The sequence below is a fragment of the Epinephelus moara genome, chromosome 20, assembly GCF_006386435.1.
Source record: "Epinephelus moara isolate mb chromosome 20, YSFRI_EMoa_1.0, whole genome shotgun sequence".
In the NCBI taxonomy this organism is placed as follows: Eukaryota; Metazoa; Chordata; class Actinopteri; order Perciformes; family Serranidae; genus Epinephelus; species Epinephelus moara.
Genome location: NC_065525.1, coordinates 31,123,963 through 31,137,748, shown reverse-complemented (window position 1 = coordinate 31,137,748; position 13,786 = coordinate 31,123,963). Strand labels below are relative to the sequence as shown.

At 42.5% G+C, this 13,786-nt stretch overlaps 1 protein-coding gene across 1 annotated transcript in view; it reads right to left on the bottom strand.

Moving 5' to 3' along the window:
* Positions 1–5,536, bottom strand: part of LOC126407793 (neuronal cell adhesion molecule-like) — a 114,083-nt gene extending 108,547 nt beyond the window's left edge. The window contains exon 1 of the mRNA XM_050072995.1: positions 5,315–5,536. The gene's annotated coding sequence lies outside the window, so the exon portion shown is untranslated. The remainder of the gene's footprint in view (positions 1–5,314) is intronic.
* Between the last annotated feature and the right edge of the window lie 8,250 nt (positions 5,537–13,786).

Here is a 13,786-nt window from a genome sequence, read left to right as displayed (position 1 = left end):
TACAAAACAGAAAAAAAGGAGCAAATCCTCACATTTAAGAAGCTGGAGAATGGTTGCTTAATAAATAACTTAAACAATTATTTGATTGTCAACTGCTGCTGATTATTTTCTGTTTTGATTAACCCACTAATTTAATCAATAACTCCGTATAAACCGCTGAGGCTGTTGTTGCAGGAAATAGTAACAGAAAATAGAAAAGTATATCCACATCTTTTTATCTAATTACTCAGAAAAGCAGCCAGAGTCTCACTAAGAGCAACAGATAAATTATCCAATATCAAATTTCCTTCCGTCATCATCCACTCCTAATAATATAATACAGGTCTAGTATGTAAACATCAACAGTTGCAGCTGTGTGGAGTGGATCCGCAGGAACGTGTCAATCCCCATTAGAGACTGCTGCCTAACTGAGTGTGAAACTCTAATTGCACCCACCAGCTTGCAACCATACAGGACCCACACACACAGAGGGAGGCAGAAAGAATGTGTGTGTGTGTGTGTGTGTGTGTGTGTGTGTGTGTGTGTGTGTGTGTGTGTGTGTGTGTATTAAGCATGTACGTCCTTCTTTGCATGTACTCATCTGTCCCTGCATACATTTGTCCAAATTACAACTAAGGCGAGTGCTCAAGCAGCCGTGAAGCGGGTGGGGGGACAGCATTCCCTCTGAGGTCCTCTAATGAGGCGCTCATCAGTCCCAAAATGAGACGAACATGCCTGTGACAGGGAGGTCCAGGCGATGACAGTGTGCTGTGCTGCTGTGTGTGCCTGGTCCACTGGGAAGAAACACCCACACCGCAGTGACACTAATGGATAGGCATGGGCCTCCATCAGTCCCCGGAGATTTGGCCTCATCACAGCTGAGCAGCACAGCTCCTCTATTCACAACGGCTGCTGGATCATCTCCTCAGCCGAGTACACGTGTCTCCAGAACACAGTCAATCATTCAGCCAATCAGCTGGAGTGACCTGTGATGGGGCCTTATTTAACTGTGCGTCTGCCGCTCTCGACAGAAAATAAATTATCGCAGCACTTTATGAAAGGACAATTAGGGTTTTATTCAACTTGGGCATGCATGTTGTAGTTTTGGTCATACTGTTACCAGTAATGCCTACACTGCTCTGAGATCTGAGACGGGGTGGAAATACAAGTAGCCAGACGACCACACAGGTTGTTAACAAGCCTCCAGGTTAGTCAAACTTATTTGGAAGAGAAAACAAAGGCAAACAGAAGCTGGAACCGAAGAACTGTTGTCATTTTTGCTTGAGAAATGACTAAAATAATAACTATACTATCAAAACAGTTATAATAATTAATGTCCTGTCAATCAGCTAATTGAGTGATTAACAGCTGTTGTCTGATCACTCATTCCGTACCCTTTAGACATCATTTTTTTCTCCCAGATTTTAGCAATTAGTTTGGGGAGTCAGTGTGATTTCATCCGCGTTCGTCATATTCTTTAGTGCTTGGACAGAAGCCCTGGGCATTACTAAAATGACGCCAGGCGCAGCATTTTGCATTGTATCTTGATGCAGAAGGGTTTGGCGGTAAGAAGGGGTCGGCAGTTAGGTTTAGGCAACAAAACTACTTGGTTATGGTTTAGAAAAGGTCACGGATGTCACTAAAAAACACAATTTAGTCCGATTTATCGTTGTGCCGTAGCCTACGCAAGTGGCCTACAATGTTGTGAGCATTTATACTTGTGCGGTGGTGTGTCTGTGTTGCTCTGTCACACCTTCAAAACACTAGTTGGTGGCGAGGTTTCTGTGAAATGCTATAAAGTGTGATTGATTGAAAACACACCTAAACACACATTAAACATGGCTATGCGACAATATCAAACACAAGTACAAAACTTGGCTCCATTATAACTCAAAAGGTTCACTGACAAAACAACTGTCTTATAGTAGACATGTTTTCCCAACAAAACCAACATGCTAACATTATAAGCATAAGTCTATGACATTTGACATTGCATAAATTAGCCTAGCGGCTGGCAAACTTTCTTCTGCTTATATGAAGCCAAGATTAATTATCACACACACAGGACTTGAAATGCTATTTTGTGGGGACTTAACTGTCTTCACAATTACTTGTTTCTTATCTATGAAATTAAGGTAAATTAAGTTTGTTTCCACTGAGGTAATGGTTTTCAGCTTACAAAAATAAACAGGACATCTGTGTCATTGTAATGTGTACTCACATTTCTGGGGAGATGCACGTCAGGCTATGGCGTCAGGTACAGGTCTACGCAGAGCCTAATGCTGTGTTCACTCTATGAGCCATGACGCAACAGCATGATGAGCTGTATTATCGCTGAGTCACCACTGAAGTGTTCCTCGAGCGCTCGTTAATGTTATGTTGTCACAGACTTGTGTGTGTCTGCTAACTGCCTCAAAGCACCTTGAATAAACATTATCTAAAGTTTGTATTTGGCAAAAAAAATGCTTATGTTCAATGTGTGAGCCCCAATTTAACATCACATTTTCGCTGCCCCATTGCATCACTGTGTGCACATAAAGCTAGCATAGCATCAGATAGCCACGCTAAATAAAACAGTACCAAGGCTAGAAACAAAAACACAGGATTGGTTGACGCTTCACCGCGTCATTGGAGTGCTGAAAAAAGTTGAGGCCAGCTCAATTTTGATTTGTAGCATGTCACACCTGCCGTCAGCAGAGACAAATGTCAGGCATCAGTTTTTAGCTTCATGTCACAGGCTTCCATTGAAACTGAACTGTAGCCTGTTGCTATGTCTCTAGTTGTGTGAACACAGCATAAGTCGTAGGTATGGCATTGATTCAACGCAGAAGCATGAATCCAACTTTAGGCATCATTATAGTGACACCAGAGACTAGGGATTCTCAATAATATCAATTGTTATCGGTATCAGCAGATATTGCATCAATGTGTGCACATAAAGCTAGCATAGCATCAGCTACCTAAGCTAACACAGTACCAAGGCTAGAAACAAAAACATAGGATTGGTTGACGCTTCATTACGTCATTGGAGCGCTGAAAAAGCCAGCTCAACTTGCATTTGCAGCGCATCTTTAGGCATCATTATACTGACACCAGCGACTAGAGATGCACGATAATATCAGCATGTCATCTGCGTAAGCCAATATTGGCTTAAAAATGAACCATAAGAATTGGCAAAAATGCTTCTTCTTAGTTTGCACAATGAATGAATATTACATACACTGACAGGTATTCTATTTCATGTCTCCATCTGCTTGTGAGTCAAATGAATTGTTACGTATCAGCATATTGGATATTGGCAAACAATCCAATATCGTGCATCCCCACCTGAGACACTACCCAAGCAGCGTTTTTTGACTCTCTGGGAGTGAGACCAGGCTGAGTGAGTTAAAACAAATCAAAGAAATAACAGTCAAAGCCACAAAAGTAAGAACAAAGTTGTAATTTGCCAGATGTAACCTTAGAAATGTTGCTTCTACTCTTTCAAAGCCTGACAATACAGGAGACTTTGAGTTCCTTCTCTTTAAATGCTGCAGTTTGTTGAGGCCGCTTTAATATTCCCATCTACATGACACAGACTTTTCTATGACATAAATGAAGTTCGTCCTTGGTGAAATGAATCCCAGAATGAAAGCCTCTCAGGTTCAGATCAGTTCCTGTAAGAAATGATGTCATCATCACAAGTGACACAAGAACAAGTCTTTCTATGTATGAGGCACTTTGTCCTGTCCTGCGGTTGGCGGAGTTCATAATGCCACAGACGGCCGCTCACAGAAGGAGCGTTGATCACTTCTCGCAGAATACTCTGCGTGTTCCTGATGCCCACGGGGTGAAATTAGTGGCATTTTCCCTTCAACACCCAAGCTTTTCCCATAGCCCCCACAGCAGAGCTGCCCGCCATTGGTTTTAGGTCAGCACTGTGACTGACTGGTGCTCTCACAATAACTCCGGCCAACGTGTGTCATCATAATCCCTTAGTTATGCAAATCTCCCCGCCTAGTGCCGTTTGTGCTGAGGGTGAAAGTAAAGATGGCAGCACAATGTAGGTCAATATCTTGTCCCGATTTCTCCACATTGGTCAAATGAGCCTGAAATGTCCTGTCAGTAGAGCTCGAGTAGCTGCAGAGTAGTGGCTCTCCGGGCTTAAGCATCATCCTGATTTACGACAGTGGAGATATGACTAAAGAGACCTCCAAAAGGCTCACACACAAACAGAGTCTCGGGGATATGCATAAGTGGTATCACACATTTTGCCGCCTGTTTGTGAATTAATGCAAACGAGACATAAGGCACGGATAGGGGGGATATTGTTATCTTCTTAGACAGATTAACAATAGTCTGCCTGGAGTGAATAAACATTGCTAGAAAGTGTGTCAGCCCATTCAGAGAGAAAGTAAGAACAAGAGCTTCACACAATAAAGCAGAGGTCATTAGCATTGTATTAATACAGGCTATCTGAGCAAGCAGCGAAAGTGTGCAGCTGAGGCATGTGTGTGTGTGAGAGTGTCTGGGGATGAGCGGAGGAAGAAGAGGGGGTGGGGGGTGTTGTTGCATGATGGTGAGTTCCCCCTTGACTGAAGCTTTGACCAAAGGGAGACAGAGGGAGGGGGGAGGATGAGGAGGAGGGGGAGTAAGCAGAGGATTTGGGTGGGAATGTGGGGTTTTTTTTTCTTCAGTGAAGCATTTGTTTGGCTTGTATAATAAATGGCATGGGATGTAATTGGTGAATCTCTGGGGGGCTATCGTAATCAGATTGAGTGTGATGAGGGGAAATTAGACTAAACAAACTGACCGGTCAGTCAAAACAAGACAGAGTTGTGATATGAATATGAGGAGAATTAAACATGTGGGGAGCAAATCAGCTTAAGGACATGGGGGGATTTTGTGTAAGAGGACAGCTATTTCATCAACACATGGCACAAAAACAAATGTCAGACACAGAAAATCTATCTATCTATCTATCTATCTATCTATCTATCCATCTGATGTGAGCATCATGAAGCAAAGAACAGATTATATCAAAGGTTCCGAGTCTCAGCATCTTCTCAGCACCATGCTATGTGTCATGCCTTGCTTTGACAGTCGCGCTCCGGATCCTGCACACCTGCACCTGCTCTCGCTGATGACCACATGCTGAAGGCTATCTGAAAATTATTTTTAGAGATGCAGCTTTGAAAACAACCCCCGCATCTTTGCGCTCATGAGGGACAAGCGGTAAAGGAGGACAGTATCAGCATCCAACTCAACGCACCGCTTTCCTCTCCCCACAAACTCCTAACAGCGAACTGTAAGCCACACGACACGTGTTTATTATGAATGGCATAATTTGGCTCACCTTATCTCCTCCCTCGGCGGTGCGAAACGCGAAGCCTGCTCCGTGTCTTCAGTCCTCCCCTGCGACAGAGCGATACCGTCTGCTGTGTTTATTTACGTGGAGTCCCGTTCAGCGCCGAGCCTCTTTTGCACTTGTCTCCTCTGCCTCAGTTACACACACTGGTCCTCTCCTCTCCCACCAGTTCACCGACACACACACATACACGCAGGCGGGGGCGCGCAGCAGCACTCCGGGGCGTGCGCACGCCCATTGCGCGCACTGCAGCGCCGCTGCCGATGTATGGTGGCCTCAAGGCTCTGAACCATTCTCGCAAATTGTTATCCAAATACGCACATTAATAGTACTTTAGCCCCCTGCAGGCTCACAATCACAGATGGACAACAGCTGGACCAGTTTTAGGATGAAACAAGCACAAAGTTCTCTTAATGCTCAGCAATGCCATTTTCTGTTATTTAACAGCAGGGAGCTGCTTTATAATTTATCTGTTGCATTATTGTTGTTGAATTTAAGCATCAGAATGCTACAAGCAGAAATAAAACACAGAAATAATTCCCGGCCTTAAAGCTTTAATAATCCTACATTTCATTAATCAGGTCTGCAAAATATGAGAGAGAGAATGAAAACAAAATTTATATAAAACAACAAATCCACATACTAACATTAGTCCAGTATGAGTGCTTTCACCTTTTACAGTGAACTTCATTCCAGCTGTTCAGGACCTTAATTACTTGGAGCCATTTGCATGTCCTGATACACTCCACTGGTTTGCCCTGAGAGCAGGATTGCACTAATAATCACACAGTAGCCTCTGGGATCAACCAAGACTTTGCTGGATGAGCTCATGTGACTTTAAAAGCAACATTTCCTCTTAGTTCAATCTGCTGCCAGCCAGCCAGCCTTGCTCTCTCTTCTCTCAGTGCATGTTACACACATGCATTATCTCAGGCTTAGCAATGGTAGCCATCTGCAGCCATGGAATCAAACACTGAGAGCAAGTGACGCAGTTATTACTGTGATAAGCCCCCGTTTGGCAAGAAGACAAGGTTTCTGGTTTGAGTTGCCATCCAGAGGCTGGTTGACTGAGATTAGCTGAAATTAGGTTGTTGCACGGATTTGAAGCAAGATGGAAATGGATTTATTATAGATATATAATCATTTGGAAATAAGCCAAAGTGCAGTTCATCACGAGAAGCCTAAAGAAACGTCCTTTTTAGAGGGTAAAACCCATGATCCCTCACCCCCACCCCAACACTTCTCAGATCTTCATATATTTGTATTTTAAAGGTCCAGTGTGTCTGGTTTAGGGGAATATATTGGCAGAATGGAATGTATTATAATAAGTATGTTTTCTTTAGTGTATAATCACATTTTCCTTACCTTAGAATGAGCAGTTTATATCTACATAGGGAGCAGGGGTCTCGTTTATAATATTGCAAATGCACAAAAGGAGGCCTGAAAGCGGCGTATACCACTTCCCACGGAAAAGCCATGATCTATTAAAACAGACTCGATGGGAGTAACTTTGACCCATGCTATGAACATTTTGGAGACGGGAAATTGGCATGCAGATGGTGAGATGGAAGCCTGATCGTAGAAATTGTCAAATATTACTTGACGCATGCCATTTTTGGCTTTTGTCCGTACGTACATTTTTAGAATTGATCTGACACACTGTTTTATAAATGAGACCCCAGATCCTCATCCACGGAGATTGCCATGTTGCACCACGTTTCTACAGTGCCCCAGAACAGACACAGCAAACACTGGCTCTAGATAGGGCCATTTGCATTTTTGCATCAGCCACTGAAGTTGGCTTGTTGCTCCGGGACAAGCAGCAACAGAAAACACTGATTTTGGGAAACTGCTTAATTCAATTGTTTATAGCAATTTAAATCACTGGGTCCATTTGTTTTGGGGAGGAAGAGATCTCTCTGGATATTTCAACTCCTGGTAAAAAATAAAATCCTGAATGTATGGATCTTAATTTATCAGAGAAAAGAGGAGAGCACACATTAGCATGTGTAAGGCTAACAACCCGTCTCTGATGAGCTGAGCAGCATCGGAGAAACACTAAATTTGTAATGTGAAATTGCTTTATTTAGTGTTTTTACCAGTTTAAATCATCAGGTTAATTTCCTCTGGAGAGTAAGAGACCTCTGCGGATATTTCGACTCAAAGTAAAAACCTTCTGAGCGACTGGATCTGAATCTATCAAAGACAAAAGGTAAGCGTACACAACACATTCTCACTCCGAACTTGTCACATATTGACTTTGGTCATGGACTTTCCATGTCCAGATATAAAGTGAAGGGTACCCTGAGTGCATTGGTTGTTGACGTTCTGGGACAGTGTGTCAAGTTCTGCCCGTTACATGCATTGTCTTCTTTCAAGATACACTAACATATTCATGGGAAATTTACCGTTTACATACAGTCTCTTTCAAAATAAATGCTCTACGTCAGTACAACAATGCCAATTGACATTTTTTAATTCCAACAACTAACACACATGGTTGGGATTAGGCAATGAAAAATGTGGTTAGGTTTAGGAAAAAAGAACGAGGTTTGGGTATTGCCACGTTAACCTTCGTTCTTGTCCCACCTTGTTCCCCCCTGACGCCGCCGAGCACTGTCAACTATAACAGCGACCGGCCGCGCATCATACCGATGTTAAAGGACGGCTTTTTTGTCAGAGTCTGATGCCACAAGTCACTGCCAAAGCGCCAGATTACGACAACTTTGGAGTGAGACTAGGTTGGCACACATTAGCAGGTGCTGGGCTAACAACATGTCTCTGAAGAGCCAAACAGCATAGAGGACACACAGATTTGTAACATTAATCTGCTTTATTCAGTGTTGTTACCAGTTTTAATCACCTGGTCCGTTTGTTTTGGTGAGGAAGAGGCCTCTGAAGAAAATTCAACTTCTGGAAAAAACACTTAACAATGAACACTTAAGGAGTTGTCAGCTGGTTGCAGTCTGCAGTCCTCACCACTAGATGCCACTAAATCCCCCTAAATCTCACACACTGTTCCTTTAAGTATTTCCTAAGACATTTCTGCTTTGCTTAACAGCTTAACTTATTAAAATGAGACAGAAAACTGAAATAGAAAGAGGTTGACATGCAGACAAGGTCAATTGCTGGACGTAATTCCCCAGAGTCGATGGCACCAGTTTCCTTCATCATCAAGTGAAGGGGGCCAGGGGATTCTTCCCCACATCTGTCGATAGTGCCACACTGGGAAGTAGTGTAATTGTCCTCGCCTCTCATTTCAGACCGCCTCCAGATATGTCTGCATACCTCTTGAATCTCATTAAAATATTCGCTTAATTTCCCTCATGCATATTATCTGTAAAATACTCTGAGGGATTTGCACAAGTTCAAGGATACAGCACCGTGGAGACAAAGTGTAGCACTTGCAAAGTTGCAAAGTGAATCTTGTCAGGTCTTTTGTGTTGAAAATGCAAAAAACCCACCAGAGAAGACATTGTCTCTGCCTCACTGCTAACTCCAATTATTGTGCCTATTACTGCAGCGGATCCTTGAAGTCCTGGGCTCACTCGGATGCAAAACTTCACACATGGCGAGGCTATTGTGCAGGAGAGACATAGACATCGCTCAGCCTGTTTTGTTCACTGATTCAGTGTTATTTCGTTTGATTTTATTTCCAGAGCAAACTTCATAACAGATGCAGCACCAGCAAGCCAACCATTAAATGACCTGCCTCCCATCAGAGGTGATGATTAATTAACACAGATTCAACACAGATCAGCAGGCTCGGTCAGGACTGACATCAAAACACAGCGGTGGAGAACAACATCACAGCCATGATATTTTTTTCACATTTTGACATTTTTAAATGAGCCACAAATTCAGGCCATTATGCATTAGTTATGAACAACAGTTACAAAAATCTGTATTTACAATGTTGTGTATCTGTTGTGTGAATGTCTACGACTTTGCCAAAAACAGTAAGTCACATTATTTATTACCCGTTCAATCTGTCAGGATGTGTTTTTCTATCACTTGTTTTGCTGTCACTTTTTTCAGAAGTGGCAATCAAATTTTGCAATTAAACTCTTCATATCTTATCTCGGTATCTGCCGCTCGCTCCAAAACTAATTAAGTGCTAATGAGCTGGGTTTATTTGCTGCGGCTAAATATGAGGTGTAATTGAGTAGCAGGCACCCCAAGGATAAACAGTTACACAACAACAAAGATGCGAGAACACAGTACCTGTCAAAAGCTCCCTGAGATATGTTCCCGACATGGACTGCAGAGACGTATTTATGCCCAGAGTCTGGAGGTTTGGCCAAAGGTGCAAAGGAAATCAAATTACTGATGTGATTACTGCTGGGGGACAAGTTCATGAGTCAGATCTGTTTACATCAGGGGAGGATGCATTTCCTCTCCCAGCCTGCTGTGTAATTACATTTTGACTTTTCTATATTGAGTGGGAGCGGCCTTTACTGGCTGCCTAACCATGTAAACACACAGGAGGTAAAAGCATGACATGAATCCTCTAAATACAGTACACTGACCAGACATGGAGCACACGTGTTTCAGCAGATAATGTGTTGTTGTGTCACCATGAATCATGATTTTTGTCCCCCATTCCATATTTTCAACAGTAATACATTTACAGGTGCTTTTGGTTATTATTCACAATATTTATAAACCATTTTTTAATAAACAGAAATGCTTGTATCACAAACGGAAGTCTTTTCTAGCTGTCTCATCTCTCATCACTGCAGAGTGTGAATCACTGTGAGATTGGCTGAGATTTTTTCAGTTGACAAGTACTAGTTTGGCCACTGTTACCAGGACGGTGTTGATACGACACCATTTACACAGAGCCGCTCTTCATTTATCCTTCATTTATCTTTAAAGGAATACTTCACCTTCCAAATGACTACTGTATTTGTATACACAGGCCATGTTACATTGAATTCATGAAGAAAACTTCGCTTTTTCGTATGCCTCTGTGGTGAAGGAAGCATCCGAAAATAGAGAAGAACCTTGATAAATTGAAGTCAAAGAGGCCCGTGTCTGACAACAGCAATTAAATCAGGAGAGACTCATTCTTAGAGAAAGAATATTTATTTACATGTACACATGAGATATATGAAAAGTCTTTGCCAATTAGACCCCATCGTGATGTCATATATTCCAGTAGGGTGGTAAAGCCGTAGTGGATTAGGGAACCCCCCTATGGAGTCTAGATGCTGGTAGTGGTGATGAGATGAGATGAAGAGGAAGAGGAGTGGGCGTTTGATGAGCTTGTTCTGGGTTTTGGATAAGGTGACTGGAGGTGAATGGGGTGGAGAAGGGTTCCATCTACAGTAAAATGACAGCTGACAGGAGCAGAGGAGAACAGATTTAAAGTTTGCATGAATGGCTGAAGGAGATCGTGGCGAAGTTTGATAGGCTAACTAGGAAAAGGAATGCCCATAGTCAGCTGATTGTGGGAGCAGGATAGAGAGAGAATTGTGAATGGATATAGCATAAAGATGTGGTGGCAGTTCAACTTAGGATCCAAAATGCAAACACAACCAGGAGACAGGGAATGGTTAAAGGCAGTTTATTGTAGTTTGAAGAAGTGGAGCTGAAGGCTTGACTGAAATGACGGCTGAGGTGGGCAGAGAATGGCGACGCAGAGCAGGCTAAATCCAGAGGCAGAAGACAAGAATGAGGCTGGACGTGGCTGGTTATGGTTGATACTGGCTTGGTGAACCTGAGACACAGAATAGAGTGTGAACTGATGCCCAAAAGTACATGTCTGTTCCACAGAGGAGACTGAACGATCTGGATGTTTGAGCTGAGGTTTTCTATTACAGTAGCTTGATTATAGATGAGGTTCAGGTGTGCAGGTTCAGCAGCTGCTGGCACTCAGGAGGATTGGCAGGAGGAGGGAACCAGAGGGCCACGCCCAGCAAACACACAGAGACAGACTGAAAACAAACATGAGACACTAGGAAGGGAAACAGAGGCCTGTACTACGAAGCCAGTTCAACTTACCCAGGATATCTTCTCGTTATCTGGCTTGACTAACAGTAACATTGGCCGTCTGGATAACAGGTACTACAAAGCTGGTTATCAACTAGTTTAGTCAACTCTGGGTTTTCCTATCCAGCCATGAGCACGTTCATGTGGAAGAGGTGGGCTGTTAATTACGAGCGACATCAGAACCATGAATGATGAGAGATGAAACGGTACCTAAAGTGTTTGGGACTGCGAAACAGTAAAATGTCAATTGCTGGGATGTAAACGATACTAGAGTGTTTTTTGCTGTTTAGTTGGATGATGATTAAACTACTCTGAATATGTCACATAAAACACTATAAAGTAATGTCTGACTGTTTCTCCTGCTGAAGTAAAAGGTGGAAAAGTAGCCTAGTTAATGACTGATGAGGTCTATCTGACCCAAATGTTGCATTTATAATCACAGAAGCTAATTAACAGTGTGTTGATTATTTTCTAATGAAATATTATACTTTTTTTTCAGCTCTCACGACACAGGTGTCTCGTTATTTTTAAATCAGGTTATTTTTTTACCTGAGACTCTTGTCCATGGATACTGTTTCCTTCAGTGATCTGATAAGTAAGAAGTTGGGGTGTTGAAGATCCTCATTTATGTGTCGGAATAGGAATTTGCTCTGATCTCTATTGGGTCAAACAACTGAGGAGAAAACATGTAAGGTCAATTTTAAGGGCAAACACTGAGAATTTAAGTAATCACTTTCAGTGGCTGCAGAGTGAAGAGAAACAGACGCTGCATAGTGTGCTTTGCGTTTAGAGACAGTTTACAGTATTAACTCTTAACCACAGAGGATGTGAGAGGACCTGCCTTGTGATTTAGAGTTAATAAACTGTCTCCTAACCTCAAAAATTGGAATACATGCTCTTTGCACTCCCAGAAGCTCAGCTGCAGTGGAAAGTACTTGATAATTTGTGACGGGGTTCACATCTCTGAGCGGGTCTTCTTGTTATTAGGTGCGACAGTAGATACTTTCATTTGAAGCTGCGTGAGACTGAGGTCAACACAAAGGTTAATAGTTGGTGTGGGTGCAGTAAGCAGAGCAAAGACATTTGTAAACAGTACAGTCCTTAACACTACATGCAATATCCTGGTCCTTACTCACTGAGATTACTGTTGAACACTGTGGCTCCCAACAACAGGTTTAGTTCAGAGTCAACGGCAGACCAGGAGAGCTACATGTCTTATGACATGCCAGGCTGTGAGGGATCACATTAAGAATTCTCCAGCAAGGACAGAATAAAAGTTACTGTATTGACTGTGGTCTTCAAATTTTGCATGTTACCACCCCAATACTTGACAGCTGATCCCGTAATGGCTGCACAAGGTTAGCGGCAGAGAGGTGGGTACCACAACTCCTGCCGATCCCTGTAGCCAGGAATGCTGTGTTCAAGGGCAGCCTCCAGTTTTATGGCTCCACTAACTAGACAGGTCTACACAAGCACAAACTAGTCTACATGCAAATGGAAAATGAACACCTGCACTCTGACTGTATTCATACTGGATAGATCATCCTGATGAAATAAAGTTAACTGAGTACAGACAAACCAGGGATTTCTCTTTTGCCTCTTGAATGCACCGAGCTGCCACACACATGGCTGATTAATGAAGAGGAAACATTTCTCCAAACATCTCTCTGATAAAAGACTGATTTAAAACTTGCTAGATAAAAAGACTAATTTGCGCTGAGAAACAGAGGCGCCTCTTGATGACCGTTGTGTTGATTACCCCACCATCGGTAATTTGGTGTCAGAAAAATCAGCACCAAATCAGAGGAATGAAAGCTTCCTCTTTGAGTGTGCTTTTACAGGCTTACCGCAGAGCACACTGATGACCATATAATAATCCTCAAAGACCCTTGATAAATGTGTGTTAAAAGAGGCTCTTCATCCAGCAATGATGGTGTTATTCTAAGTTATCTGATACTTAGCGGCTGTAATTCCAAATATCTGAATGAGCCTAATCAGGAACTATTTAAAATGTAATTTTACTGAGTGAACAATCAAGCTGACAAATTCAGTGTGTGATCATGCACATGCCACAGAGAAAGACATTTTCCTCAACAATTTAGTAGATTTACACATTTGTCTGCTACTTTAATCTGCAGAGCAAGGGATGTCTTTTAATTTGGTATTTTGATCTCCTTAATCATGTCACTATTAAGGGGTGAGAGAAGGAGGACGACAGGCAGCAAAGGGCCATGAGCTGGAATTGAGCCCATGGCTGCTGTGACAAGGACACTACCTTTGTACATGGGGCACCTGCTCTACCCACTGAGCTACTGGGCGCCCGATCATGCCACTATTCTATTAATACTATAAATATTTTTGGAAACTGACCCAGTCGCTAGAATAAATGTTGGCATTGTATGTTTCTGCAAACCATGGCTACGTTACATTTGCATATTATGTAGAAGATCTTTATGTTGATTAATA